The sequence below is a fragment of the Meles meles genome, chromosome 18 (genome assembly GCF_922984935.1).
Source record: "Meles meles chromosome 18, mMelMel3.1 paternal haplotype, whole genome shotgun sequence".
NCBI classification, from domain to species: domain Eukaryota; kingdom Metazoa; phylum Chordata; class Mammalia; order Carnivora; family Mustelidae; genus Meles; species Meles meles.
Genome location: NC_060083.1, coordinates 22,403,431 through 22,417,547, shown reverse-complemented (window position 1 = coordinate 22,417,547; position 14,117 = coordinate 22,403,431). Strand labels below are relative to the sequence as shown.

Here is a 14,117-nt window from a genome sequence, read left to right as displayed (position 1 = left end):
CTCCACAGAAATCCCACATCTGCTTAGGGAACCCAGATTGCGTCGTGTTGTGATGGGTCCTGTTCTGTTGTTCAGCAACAGTTGACTGATGCAGGCGTTTGTGAGAGCGGGAAAGAGAGGGGCTTCTGTTTCTTCCCACCCGTTTTTGATGTTGCCTTTTTTTTTTTTTTAAGTCTTCTGTTTAAAAAGAAAAAGTGAGGTTTTCCTTAAGCTCTCTATACTGTTCAATTCACATTCCGTCTCTTGGCTTGTGGACTAGTGCCTACTGTGTATTTGTACTAATTGCAGGTTTTGGAACACTTATTAGACAGATGACTGATACTGGGCAAATTAAGTCTGTGGTCAGAAGTTATGTAGGAAGCTCCCATTACCATTCTCCAGATACTTTTGCCCAGGAGGGCACCCCATCTGGGCTTGTAATGTTGCAGGGACAAAAATGGTTATCCTGGAGGAAGCTTTGTTGCTGGTTTTAAATTTTTTATTACCAGGTGACTAATACCAGCAGGAAGGGTCTGTGGTTTTTAGCCTTTGCTTCCTGTAAGGTGTAATCCACCTGGAGAAAATACCTCTGGTCAAGTTTCCCCATGTTCTTTAGCAAAGAAGAGATTTGTACCTGGGTATGTATGTTGCTTATCATTTTTTTCCCTGTTGCTTACATTTTTTATTGTGCTTGTGTGATGCGTATGCTCATACTGAATTGTAGGCTTCTTGATGTAAAGTGTGGGTGTTTCATCTCTAGGATGAAGCTAGGGTTAGCTAAAGGAGAAGGGTGATCTCCATACTGAGAATTTTATAAGCTCTTTATCTTTAGCCTCCTGTGTTTAGTAAAGCTGAGATTGTTTATTAGAAACTTTAGGTGTGGAAAAAGTGTGCTGTTTTGCCTGAGTTTGGGCTTCAAATTCTAAAACCTAAGCTCTGGATCTTCTAATTAGATGAGTGTGAGTCTTGTCAAGTTGTAACAATTAACAGTTTCTGCTTCTGCTAGGAAAGAGGGAGGTACTTGTAGCTATTGGTGAGACTCAGACTTGCCCAGACTGTGCATTTCATTGAATACTTTTTTTTTTTTTTTAAGACCATGAATGGGAACTGGTAATCAGAGATTCGAGAATCCTAGTAAGTGAGGCAGGGTTTATTTTACATCTCCAGTTTCCTCTTTGAAGATGCCAGTACTGAAGGTACCATTGACTTAGCAGAGTTGTTATATAAATTACAAAACATTCTGGATATTGGTACAAAGGCAGGAAGTCTTCTTTCAAGTGAGGCTTATCCCACTTTCCTGCCTCCTGTTCCACACTCTTTCCACCCAAGTGAACTACTTCATTAACCATCTCCGCGAGAGTAGTTGGGTCCCACCTTTGACAGTCTCAGACCATTTTGATTCCTGAGTGTGCCGGCTTTAATTCATGCCATTACTGATTACTTGTGCCCGGTAGGAGTGCAGTTAGGTGTGGCTATATTTTCTCTTGCTTTCCTTTTCAACTGGCTGTGACTGGCTTACAGTTGACCCTTGAACAATGCTGGGAGCTTAGGGACACTGACCCCCATACAGCCAAAAATCTGCATAAGTTTTGATTTTTCAAACACTTAACTACCTACAGCGGGCTGTTGACCAGAAGCCTTACCAGTACCATCAGCAGTCAGTTAATACATATTCTGCATGTTGTATGTATTGTACACTGTATTCTTACAACACAGTAAGCTAGAGAAAAGAAAATGTTATGGAAATCATAAAGAGGAAATGCACGTACGGTACCATACTCTAAAAAGTCTCCATAGAAGAGGACCTGCAGTTCAAATGCATGTTTTCCAAGGGTCAGCTGTATTTAGATAAGCACAGAAATGATCATTTTCTTTACGTACAGAATGTACAAGAGTGAAGATGAAGGTTTTGCAAACCCTGCTGATCATAATTGTAGTGCTATTGCAGGTCTTCATTCAAAATTCTCTGAGACAGTCCTTTTTCTGTCTCTAGTGCATCTTGCCAGCTTGCCTCACAGTGAACAAGATCTAATAAAATGTTCCAAAAGTGATTTAGGCAAACTTTACCTTCTGGGCTTAGTGACATAGTCATAACCACAGGGGATTTTTCTAAGATAAACTACTGTAGGAAATGACTGGTAAGATAAACTTAATTGTCTTTGTCTTTTTCTCGGGGGCCATTGGTCTGTATGAGGAACGTTTCTCTCTTCCCAATTAGACTGGGAGCCCTATTTCTGGGTTCCCTGTCATGACCTCGCTGAAGAATTAAACTTAAGGAGGTGATTGTTTAGTTTTTGTTTAAGTAACAGTGTGATCATTTTATCTGAGTTTAACTGGCTCATCGGTTATTCAGAGTGGTAGTGGGGGTTACTAAACCTGCCCCACGAACTGGAAAGAGGTATCTTTTTAAGTGTTTTCTGGTGAACCCGACCCCTATTGTAATTGTCATGCCATTAGTTGAACTTTCTGAAAATACTGGTCTCCATGGAATGGTCCCTAAGAATTGGTTTAAAAAAAAAAAAAAAATTAGAATAACCGGTGGAGCTCTATTTGCCGCTGACCCATCTTTCTGTTTGAAATGGATTGTTCTCACTGATAAAGTGAGCACCATAGGCCATCAGTAATGAGGCCGAAAAAACTGGATGTTTTTCTCTGATTGCTTTCTCGTGGCATTTTGCTCCAAACGGACTGAGGGATCAAAATGGTCTGAGAAACACATCTACCTCAGCAGACCTCAGCATGGTTGCTTCCCGTCAGACAGATTTCTGTAGCATTTGCCTCCGCATGTTATATTTGGAATTGTTGGCCGGCTTTCCTCTCTTTGGTGTTGGCAGTGAGATCCAAAATGAGGTTTTCGAAGAATGAGAGTAAAAAGGTCTCTGTGCACAGGCAAAACTAAGCTCAGCTTGGAGTTTTGCATATTTAATTTTCAGTGAGTCATAACAAGAAAGGTTTCACACACAGAGTAGAAAACTGCGTTGCAGAACATCTTTGCTATTTGAACTTTTCAGGTGATTTTTTTTTTTTTTTTTTTTTTTTTCTGATTTTGTTGCGTTTAGCTCCTCATTAGAAAAGTATCAGGCTAGTGCTCAATTTAAAATACATTTAAGGGGCGCCTGGGTGGCTCAGTGGTTTAAGCCGCTGCCTTCGGCTCAGGTCATGATCTCAGGGTCCTGGGATCGAGTCCCGCATCGGGCTCTCTGCTCGGCAGGGAGCCTGCTTCCCTCTCACTCTCTCTGCCTGCCTCTCTGCCTACTTGTATCTCTCTCTGTCAAATAAATAAATAAAATCTTTAAAAAAAATAAAAAATAAAAAATAAAAATAAAATACATTTAATTTCATGTTATCTTACGAATCTGTTATTTCTGAGGTGCTTGGAAACCTGGCACTGAAGAACTGGAGGGGTCGGCATCTGGACTTCCTCCCGTCACCCTGCCTCCTCCGTAGTAAAATGATTCAACAACAAACAAACTTAATTTGGTTTTATGTGTATTTTATCTATTTATTTTTTTGCATTTGCTACATTGCGTTGGAATCTGGGTGTGTATTACTGTTTTTAAATGTTCCACTCTGGCAGGGAGGGTCCAGTAACATTCAGCTTTAGCTCAGTTTTACATGCGTGCTTTGTAAACTTAACGTGGGGCTTGGGCTCATTCTCGTGATCAGAGTGCTTTGTTTCAGTGATGAAAGTATAATCACTGTTTAAAAATGATAATATTTAGTATGAAATGTTTACTCAGAAATGGGTGTGATCTGGGGGTGCCTGGGTGGCTCAGTGGGTTAAGCCTCTGTCTTTGGCTCAGGTCATGATCTCAGGGTCCTGGATTGAGCCCTGCATCAGGCTTTCTGCACGGCGGGGAGCCTGCTTCCCCCTCTCTGCCTGCCTCTCTGCCTACTTGTGATCTCTCTCTCTGTCAAATAAATAAAGTCTTTTTTAAAAAATGGGTAGGATCAAAAAAAAAAAAAATAAAAAATGGGTAGGATCTAGGTGACTTAGGTTAAGAAAGGAAGCATCAGGGGCTCCTGGGTGGCTCAGTGGGTTAAGGCCTCTGCCTTTGGCTCAGGTCATGATCCCAGGATCCTGGGATCGAGCCCCACATGGGGCTCTCTCTCTGCCTGCCTCTCTGCCTACTTGTGATCTCTGTCTGTCAAATAAATAAATAAAATCTTTAAAAAAAGAAAAGAAGAGAAAGGAAGCATCAGAAATTTTTTTAAACTGGAGGAGGAGGTAGTGCTTCTCCCAGGTAACAGTGTTTGTGTGACCTAAGGTAAGCATTTCATGGTACTGTTGCGGGAAATTTTTTGTTTGGGTCTGTCCCCAAATTAATCGCCATACTCAATGAAAGGTAGAATACAGTTGTAAACTCAGCAGTTTCCTGCTACTCCCTAGGGCTCTCACAGTACTTTATAGGTGGGCTGTATTAAAATATTAGGACTGCTTTTGGGCTTTGAAATGACTAGTGTATTGTTTAATGTGAAATCACATGTAAGACATATTTAGGTAGCATCTTCATTTATAACTGGAGAAGGGATTCATGTTGATCTGTTTTAGTTTTCAATTAGCAATAATCGCGCCTCGGATAAACCTCATTGGCTACGATACTGCCACTGCGCAAAGCTATGTTGATCTGTTTTAAATTCTTAAGTATGTCTTCAAGAAATTTTTTTTTTTTTAAGATTTTTTATGCATTTATTTGACAGAGAGAGACACAGCCAGAGAGGGAACAGGCAGGGGGAGTGGGAGAGGAAGAAGCAGGCTTCCCGCTGAGCAGGGAGCCCTGGTGCAGAGCTCAATCCCAGGACCCTGGGATCATGACCTGAGCTGAAGTCAGACGCTTAACACCTGAGCCACCCAGGCGCCCCTCCAAGAGAATTTTTTAAGCCAAATCGTACAATAGAAACAGATTATGTAATTTGAACTCAAAAAGGATCCAAGTAGTCACTGCTGTGTGTTACTGAATGAGACAAAGGTTTTTATTAAGCTCTGAGTGAAAGGACAAGTGATAACTCGAAAGGGCTCAGTGAGTTTTCAAGGTTCACGCTTGTAGGGTTTATCTGTACTTCATCCCTTTTTGTGGCTGAATACTATTCCATGTATGGATGTACCACATTTTGTCTATCCATTTATCAGTTAATAGACATCCAGGGTTTTTTTCTACTTTTTATTATTGTGAATAATGATGCTGTAACATTTGTGTGCAAATCTTGTGTGAACATCTGTTTTCATTTCTCTTGTTTATATATCCCAGAAATGGAATTGCTGGGTCACAGGGTAACTAACTCATGTTTAACCCTTTTTTTTTTTTTAAGATTTTTTTTATTTATTTATTTGACACAGAGAGATCACAAGTAGGCAGAGAGAGAGAGGAGGAAGCAGGCTCCCCGCGGAGCAGAGAGCCTGATGCGGGGCTCGATCCCAGGACCCCGGGATCATGACCTGAGCCAAAGGCAGATAGATGCTTAAAAAACTGAGCCATCCAGGCGCCCCCATGTTTAACCTTTGAAGAACTGCCAAACTGTTTTCCAAAGTGGCTGCACCATTTTGCATCCTCACCAATACATCAGGGTTCCAGTTTCCCCACATCCTTTCCAACACTTGTTATTATCTGTCTTCTTGATAAAAGCTGTCCTATGAGCAGGAAGTGCTATAGTTTTGATTTGCATTTCCCTAATGACTAATGATCCTAAACATCTTTTCATGTGCTTATTAACCATTTGTATATTTTCCTGGAGAAATGTCTGTTTTGATCCTATGTCCAGTGTTTTTTTTTTTTTTTAAGATTTTATTTATTTATTTGATAGTGTGCAGAAGCAGGGGGAATGGCAGGCAGGGGAGAAGCAGGCTCCAGCTGTGGGGCGTGACCCCACCAGGGCCCTGGTTGGGGTTGTGATGGTTATATTATTATGATAATGCAGCACAGGCTCCTGGAAATGCATTCCTATTTTAAGGTTCCAGAGTTTTAAGTCACCAGAGCAGGGGAGGGAGGTTTGCTTTCCCACCTCTACTGTGCTCTTCCTTTAACTTAAAAGTCCCCAGGGAGGAGGTGCCTGGGTGGCTCCGTGAGTTAAGCCTTTGCCTTCCTCTGCCTTCAGTCAGATCATGGTCTCAGGGTCCTGGGATCAAGCCCTGCATCAGGCTTTCTAGTCATCAGGGAGCCTGCTTCCCCCTCTCCCTCTACCTGCCTCTCAACCTACTTGTGATCTCTCTCTCTCTCTCTCTCTCTCTGGCAGATAAATAAATTAAATCTTTAAAAAAAAAAAAAGTCCCCAAGGAGTACAAACATGGCCAGCTGCATTGCCATTCAGTGAGTGACACTTATAAGAGCACCTCTGCATAATGCTAGCCTCCTAAGAGACTGGACAGGAGTACAACTGTCCCCTGCCAGTTTCCTGAAAGAGGAGGACATTGTATTCAGTGCAAGTCCTAGACCAAATTTCAGAAAGGCACTTTGGTGTTGCGGATTTGTCACCATGCCCAGGACACATGCACAGATCACTAGCTGACTGCTTTTCCCATGACTTGAGAGCAATTAAGAAGAATAAGAAGGTGAATCCTTTTTCTGCCTGCCATTTATAGATGTCAAAGTCTTCATCCTTTAAGTCTAACATTATTTCTGAACCTAGGTCTCAGCAAATAAGAATAAAGATGAAGTGTTAGCACATTTGCATGGGAGGCAGAAGACACTGAGGGGTACAGTAGACACTGATAAAAGGAAAAACCATTGCTTTTGACCCCTTGTCAAAAAAGAACTTGTCTACTATGTAGACCTGTTGTTGCATTCATAGTAAGCAAATTCCAAGTACACCTTACAGATTGATGACATTTTGGGTAATATATAACTTGACTTGCTCATTCAAAAAGCTACTTTCCCTTTTGCAACCATGTATTAAATGCTCACTACACTACTCAAAAGCCAGGGCCTGACACGTTTCCTCTGTTCACTGCTGCGCAATATGTAGTGGTATTACAAATGAGAGACGTGCAAAGATAAGCACTTAGTTGGGGAACAGAACTGATGTCTGCTGCTACCAAGTGGATGATACCTTTGTTAACAGGAACACACGGTCACTATTCCTTTCCCCCTAATTAGGTGTGTTTCCTGTAATTAATAGCGTTGGTGTTTAGTCTTTGCCCTTCCCCTGTTTTTCTGACAAACTATACAAGATATATCTCCCAGGAAATGTTTCCCAGTCTTGAGAAGACAAAAGACTGGGAGTGTAACAGCGGGGCTGGGACTCCAAGCCTGAACCTAGCGTCAGTGTTTCCCACTGATGTGGCTCTGCATGAGGCTCTTTTTTGAAATAAGCTGGAGTGAGCAAGAGAGGATTCTTCACAGGTCTTGAATTTAACCATAGCCAGAAGACATCACTCTACCATTAGGCCAGGCAAGGGTGAGGGAATCTCTCAATTACTAGCAAGCTTGAGTTTCAGGGTGGAAGGAACCCTGTTTGCAGCAGCATGAACACATTGGCCGTCTTGTGTCCAGCTGTGATCCTTAGATGGATGTTGAATAGTATTTTTCTCCTGTCTGCAGTAGTGCAGAGAAGAGAGCAGAGAAGCTAATGAAATGCATAGAACTCTTAAGTGGTTTAGATACGTCTCCTCATTACAAAACTGGGCAGTGAGCAGCTACTCTTATTCTTTACACCAGCCCAGGTCTCCTGTGATGAGCTGGGAGCTTTTTAATTCCCACATTCACTGAACCAGCAGATAGAATTCTACTGATTCTTGGTTCTGGTGAAGCTCTGGAGACATTAGAGGGAAATTCTACAGTGAACTTTTTCAGTTTTCAGTCATCAGTTATTAGAATGCATTATGAAAATTATACTTTGTTAACCTCATTAAATGTGTCTAAACCTATACCTTTTTGTAGTTCTTTCTATACATAGATTAGCTATATTCAGTTTTCCTTGATCTTGCTGGCCATTTTTTTGAAAGAGCATCTTAAATGTAGGGAGAATTCTGTCAATGATTTTGGCCTTTGATAGACATTGTCCTGCTTTATCTTTTTTTTTTTTTTTAAGATTTTATTTATTTATTTGACAGAGAGATCACAACTAGGCAGAGAGGCAGGCAGAGAGAGAGGGGAAGCAGGCTCCCCGCTGAGCAGAGAGCCCGATTCAGGGCTCAATCCCAGGAGCCTGAGACCATGACCTGAGCCAAAGGCTGAGGCTTAACCCACTGAGCTATCCAGGTGCCCCTGTTTTGCTTTATCTTGTTTGTTGTTTGTTTTAAAGATTTTATTTATTTGACAGACAGAGATCACAAGTAGTCAGAGAGGCAAGCAGAGAGAGGAGGAAGCAGGCTCCCCGCTGAGCAGAGAGCCCAACGTGGGGCTTGATCCCAGGACCCCGGTATCAGGTCGGGATCATGACCTGAGCCGAAGGCAGAGGCTTTAACCCACTGAGCCACCCAGGCACCCTGTTTGTTTGTTTTTTAATCCTTTGGTTGTAGTCCTCATGGTTTTGCCTGGCTTAGACAACACTTAGCCATTCTAGCTTAACTTAATTCTTAACACCTAATTCATTAGACATCTTTGACTACAGGCCTTAGTTTGTTGGTGTTGAAGTAAGCTGGATGGTAAGAAAAGTATCTGCAGTTTATTTAAGTTAGTGGGAAAGAGCTTACTTGAATGCTTGCTGCATATGAGCTTTCCTCAAATCTTACCACTTGTGTGCACACATTCAGGCCTTTAGGGTGATTGTTCTTTGGTTAGGAATCATCTGAGAGAAAAGTGGGCCAAAGGGAAAAAAACTATGGTGCTCTGTCTCTGAGAGGTCTGTTCACCTCCTAAATAGGTCACTGGGGGTGTAACTGGAAGGCTTCAGAAGCCCAAGTCAGCACTTAGCTGTGGCATCAAACCACGACAGCACAGTTTGACAGTATGCCCAGCAGATTACTTTAGTCATGTCGGGTGGGGAGTTTGAGGTTTATGAGTAAAATGGGGCTTATCAGTAAAAAGAAAGAGGGAATAGGCCCTGTGCTGTTTTGGTGCAAATCATATCATTATTCTCTATCTTTCCTTTTAAGAAGACCCTTTCAGAGGAGGGTAAATGAAGCAGAAATCCTCCTTAGGGAAAAGCAGCTGGGTCTTAAGTAGAAACCTGCTCTCTCTGTATTTAGTTGAATTTCAAATAAAGATTTTTCTTTTTTAATTAAAAAATTTTTTTAATTTAAAAAATTTTTTTAAAAATTGTTGTTTTTTTCTTTTTCTTTTTTTTTTTTCAAGATTTTACTCATTTATTTGTGAGAGAGAGCACGAGAGGGGGGAAGGTAAGAGGGAGAAGCAGACTTCCACTGAGCAGAGAGCCCAACATGGGGCTCCATCCCAGGACTCCAGGATCATGACCTGAGCCAAAGGCAGCCACTTAACCGACTGAGCCACCCAGGTACCCCAAGACATTGTTAGTGTTTTTAGTTTTCCCAGCCTTTATACAATTTTAGATCTAGTATCTATAAAATATAAACTGATCCAGATTTCCTGAGCTATGTACGCCAAAAAAAAAAAAAGAATGTCCTTACTTTTTCCTTGATTTGACCATGGAACAGTACCCAATTTTCCATACCTCTGAGATTCCTGGAATACACAGTTACAGTTGTTGATTCTTCCTTCCAAGGAAAAACATTCTCTGGGAACATCAGAAAGTGTCTGCTGAAGCCAGAATGGTGACTCTTCCAAAACACTTAGGCTCCAAAATCTTATCAGGAGGTGAATAAATGAAACCCATTTTCTTTCTTTCTTTTTTTTTTTTTAAGATTTTATTTATTTTTATTTGAGAGAGAAAGTGAGAGAGTGCATGAAAGGGGAGAAGGTCAGAGGGAGAAGCAGACTCCCCATAGAGCTGGGAGCCCAGTGCAGGACTTGATCCCGGGACTCCAGGATCATGGCCTCAGCCGAAGGCTGCCACCCAACCAACTGAACCACCCAGGCTCCCCGAAACCCATTTTAAAATGTTTGCAGCCACCTCGTTTGCCATCGTGGAGAAGCCAAGATTGCCAGAATAGCCAAACTAATGATAGATAAGGCCCTGTAGCACCCAGTCTCAGCTTGTCGAGAACTTAGCAGAGGCAAACACCTGGTGTAACTGTTGGTACTCTACCCTCCCACCCTCCTTTTGCTGCCCTAACTCATAACCCTGTTCTCCAGGTGTGCTTCACTGGGAGGATGCCACCACAGGCCAGCTCTGCATAGAAGGCAGTGAAATTTAGGGACCCAGTCAGCTAATTTGAAAGGATCGTACGCCTATGGAAGTGACGCAACTAGCAAAGTTTCTCAGTGGGGCACTTGTAATGGCCTGGCACTTCATTGGTCTCCTTGTTAACACTGCTCCTGAGGCTCTGCATGAAAAAGCCAGCGGTCCTTGCACTTTTTATGTACTTTGTGGCATTAACTGTATTTGAGTCAGTAGCTGGGATGAAGGAGGGTAAGGAATTAAGGATCAGGGACCCCAGGACCTTTCTGCATTCGTTTCTTGTATCTTCCAGTATGGCTGTCTTCCTAGCCTTTGAAAGATAGGCTGTACTGGACAGTAAAAACTGATGCCCATACAAGTGTCCAGAGGAAGCTGGCTATTTATGCTGACATTTAAATTCATTAGATTTTGTTTCAAGCCATTAAATTGGGGTATGTTAATACAGCTTTTATGCTTTAAAAGATAATTTTTTAATTAAATCTTACCCAGCATCTCTTTTCTAGAATAGAAGCTGGTTTCAGCTTATAAAAGGCTTGTTTTCTGTGCTCATAGGTTCTTTGTAGATCAAGATAGCTGCCAGGAGGTGGAGATGTGATGGTGGTCCTGTCAGTAGTTACCTTCCCTCCCATTTTGGCTATTACCAACATAGATCCTCAGCTGGCCAAGGACAGTGGGGCTCGTTTGAGGGAGAGCAGGCCTGTTCTGAGCATGTATTGTCTTTTGCAGTCACTCTTACCCAATGCCATTAGATATGATTGCAGGATTTTTATCTGGTAGTGGACCTCAGATGGATGGACAAGACCCATGAACTGTGAAATTAAAAATCAAAACTGCTCGGTGCTATCGTTTGCTGGCTGAATACCCCACCACCACCCAAAAAAGGGAGGAGACATCCAGATGTGGGGAGGGGTCAATGAAATCTTTCTTAGTCTGATATTTTAACTGAGACTACCATATATGGCTAGAGAGCTTCTGATTCTTGGAGAATGATGGGTTCTGACAGGAGAGACCCTAGCAGTTCACGCGACTGACCTCTTTTAGAAGTGAACCCGAGTGGAATGCTGTTGGTATATTGTGTACGGATATGCTGTCTGCACAGTGTTCCTGTTCAGTCTTCGTATTAAATAGAATATTTTGTCAGTCTAGGAAGAGACAATAAAATGTCTTCTTTCTTAAATAGTTTTCATCCATTTTGCTTCCTTTTGTCCTAAGACACACACGAAAGCTTTTAATTTGGTTAAGTGATATTTCCATGTCTCCCCAGCTGCCTTTGGCTCAAGTTTTAAAATGCCAGTGTCATTTAGCTGGATAGACATTTGCAGGCCATACATCGGTAAACTAACATATTTTTAAAAAATAAGTCCAGAGCCCAACACCATTTTGTTCCCCACCATTTTTATCTGCATGTTGTAATGGAAAAAAAAAAAAAAAAAAACAGGTCTCTGAAATCAAAGGCAGTCTTTCTGCTTCCCTGTCTCCTTCTCTCCCTCCACCTCTCCCCTCCTCCCTTTGTTCTCTTGTTCCCCTCCCCCTTCTCCCTTCCAGTTCCATATTGAAAAACTGCTTGCACTGGATGGATAATTAACGCAGAGCTATGGAGCAACAGGTCCCACTGGTGGCGACTAAATCTGAAGTAAATGTTAATGTCGTGCAGGCTCACGTGTATTAATAGGTGAGGGAGATGAGTGAGGTGAGACTCAGATCAGCCACTCTGGTGTATGACTTGAAATAGATCCTCTTAATTAGAGAGCCAAGAACCGTGACAACTAACACCTTCCACCGGCAATGGTGGGCTGCAGCCTCATTAGTGAATGAAAGAGGAATTCTAAATTAAAACTGGACTTCATCCTTTGGCTGTGAGTTGGGATCATCTGGCTCTGGGCTTTGAATCTTTGACACAGAAGAGGCTATCAGCGCAGGCATTACAGTGAGCCAAGGGGTGTGTGTGTGTGTGTAGTTTTCTCTTCCATAACTCCAGAAATAGACCAACCGAGGCACCGTCATCAGCTATAGAGTCAGGTCATTTGGATTTGTTTGTGGGAGTCTGGATGCTGGAGTCCTGCCGCAGAGGTTGGCTTTAGGAGTTTTAGTTTTGAAAAATAAATGCTGGGGCACCTGCGTGGCTGGGTCAGTTAAGTCAGTCCCCATTCTCCCAAAGAGAATTAAAAAGAAAAAATCGCTGGGGTGCCTGGCTGGCTCAGTCAAAACAACATGCGACTCTTGACCTCAGGATTGTGAGTTCCAGCCCCATATTGGGTATAGAGATTACTTAAAAAATAAAATCTCCAGGAGCACTTGGGTGGCTCAGTCAGTTAAGTGACCCACTCTTGATTTCGACTCAGGTCGTGATCTCAGGGTCGTGAGATGAACCCCACATCAAGCTCCACGCTCAGCACAGAGTCTGCTTGAGAGTCTGTCTCTCCCTCCGACTCCCCACTCCTGCACGCACACTCTTCCTCTCTCTCTAAAATAAATAAATCTTTCTTAGAAAAATTAATGCTTTGACCAGCTTTCTAATTGGTTTGTGTACAGGTGTTACTGTCATCGATTTATAGGCCCTCACAGGCCTCACAGAGAGCCACACCAGGCTTTGAGATGCATATCTTTCAGTTGTACAGTCTTTGAGGATTTAGAGCTCTATTTGTTACGAACTGTTTTATAGCTGGCAGAATGTCTTTGAGATCAGGTGGTGGTCAAGCAGCAAGTTAGAAAGCTGAATAGCCACTTTCTGGCCAGGAATCGCAGGCCGGGGCTTGCCTTTTTTTTTTTTTTTTTTTAATTTGACAGAGATGACAAACAGGCAGAGAGGCAGGCGGGGTTGGGAGGGAAGCAGGCTCCCACTGAGCAGAGAGCCGGATGCAGGGCTTGATCCCAGGACCCCGAGATCATGACCTGAGTCGAAGGCAGAGGCCTAACCCACTGAGCCCCCCAGGTGCCCCAGGCCAGGGCTCTTTAACAGATGATCTGAGAGGAAACATTTATAGCAGTGAAGGCGGATGGATATCTGCAGAAGCTCTGCCCTCGCAGGGTACTCTCTAAAGAGCGACATTTTCCAAGACAAGCCAGCTCACGGACTTTCCAGGACTCACCTTCCTTTCTAGGACTTGGACCGTTCTCATAAGGAATGCTAAAGTCTTTCGTACTTTTGAGTTCTAGATGGACATAAAAACACCCATTCTCAGGAAGATGTCCCGACTTCCAGAACTTTCCTTCTTTTATGTAGTTTTTCAGCATACAGAAATACACCTGCTTCCAAAACTGTAGTTGCTTGGGATCCCCTTGAGATCCTTTTTTTTTTTTTTCCTTTAAAGATTTATTTATTTATTTATTTGACAGAGAGAGAGAGATCACAAGTAAGCAGAGAGGCAGGCAGAGAGAGAGGAGGAAGCAGGCTCCCTGCTGAGCAGAGAGCCTGATGTGGGGCTCGATCCCAGAACCCTGAGATCATGACCTGAGCTGAAGGCAGAGGCTTAACCCACTGAGCCACCCAGGTGCCCCTCCTCTCGAGATCCTTAACTTCACTGTCTTTAAAGGCTCACTGACTGTGAATTACATTTGTTGTATAGTTCTGAATTACAGAAAAGAAAGGGAGGGGCGCCTGGGTGGCTCAGTGGGTTAAAGCCTCTGCCTTCAGCTCAGGTCATGATCCCAGGGTCCTGGGATCGAGCCCCGCATTGGGCTCTCTGCTCAGCGGGGAGCCTGCTTCCTTCTCTCTCTCTCTGCCTGCCTCTCTGCCTACTTGTAATTTCTGTCTGTCAAATAAATAAATAAAATCTTAAAAAAAAAAAAAAAAAGAAAGTAGGGAAGAGGTCACTGTCACCTGCAGTACCAAGTAGCCAAACTTCTAGGGCGCTTCACTGAGCCCAGCATCCATGCACAGCTGCGTCTTCTATAGGACTTTAGGGTAGGTTCAGTTTGTAGTTGATTGTATGTGGTCTCGTTGT

At 42.8% G+C, this 14,117-nt stretch overlaps 1 protein-coding gene and 1 non-coding gene across 2 annotated transcripts in view; one reads left to right on the top strand and one right to left on the bottom strand.

Moving 5' to 3' along the window:
- Positions 1-14,117, top strand: part of PHF12 (PHD finger protein 12) — a 42,547-nt gene that overhangs the window by 2,402 nt on the left and 26,028 nt on the right.
- LOC123930412 lies at positions 4,453-4,599 on the bottom strand. The gene has a single exon (XR_006816111.1). It is a non-coding gene; the product is annotated as a U4 spliceosomal RNA (small nuclear RNA).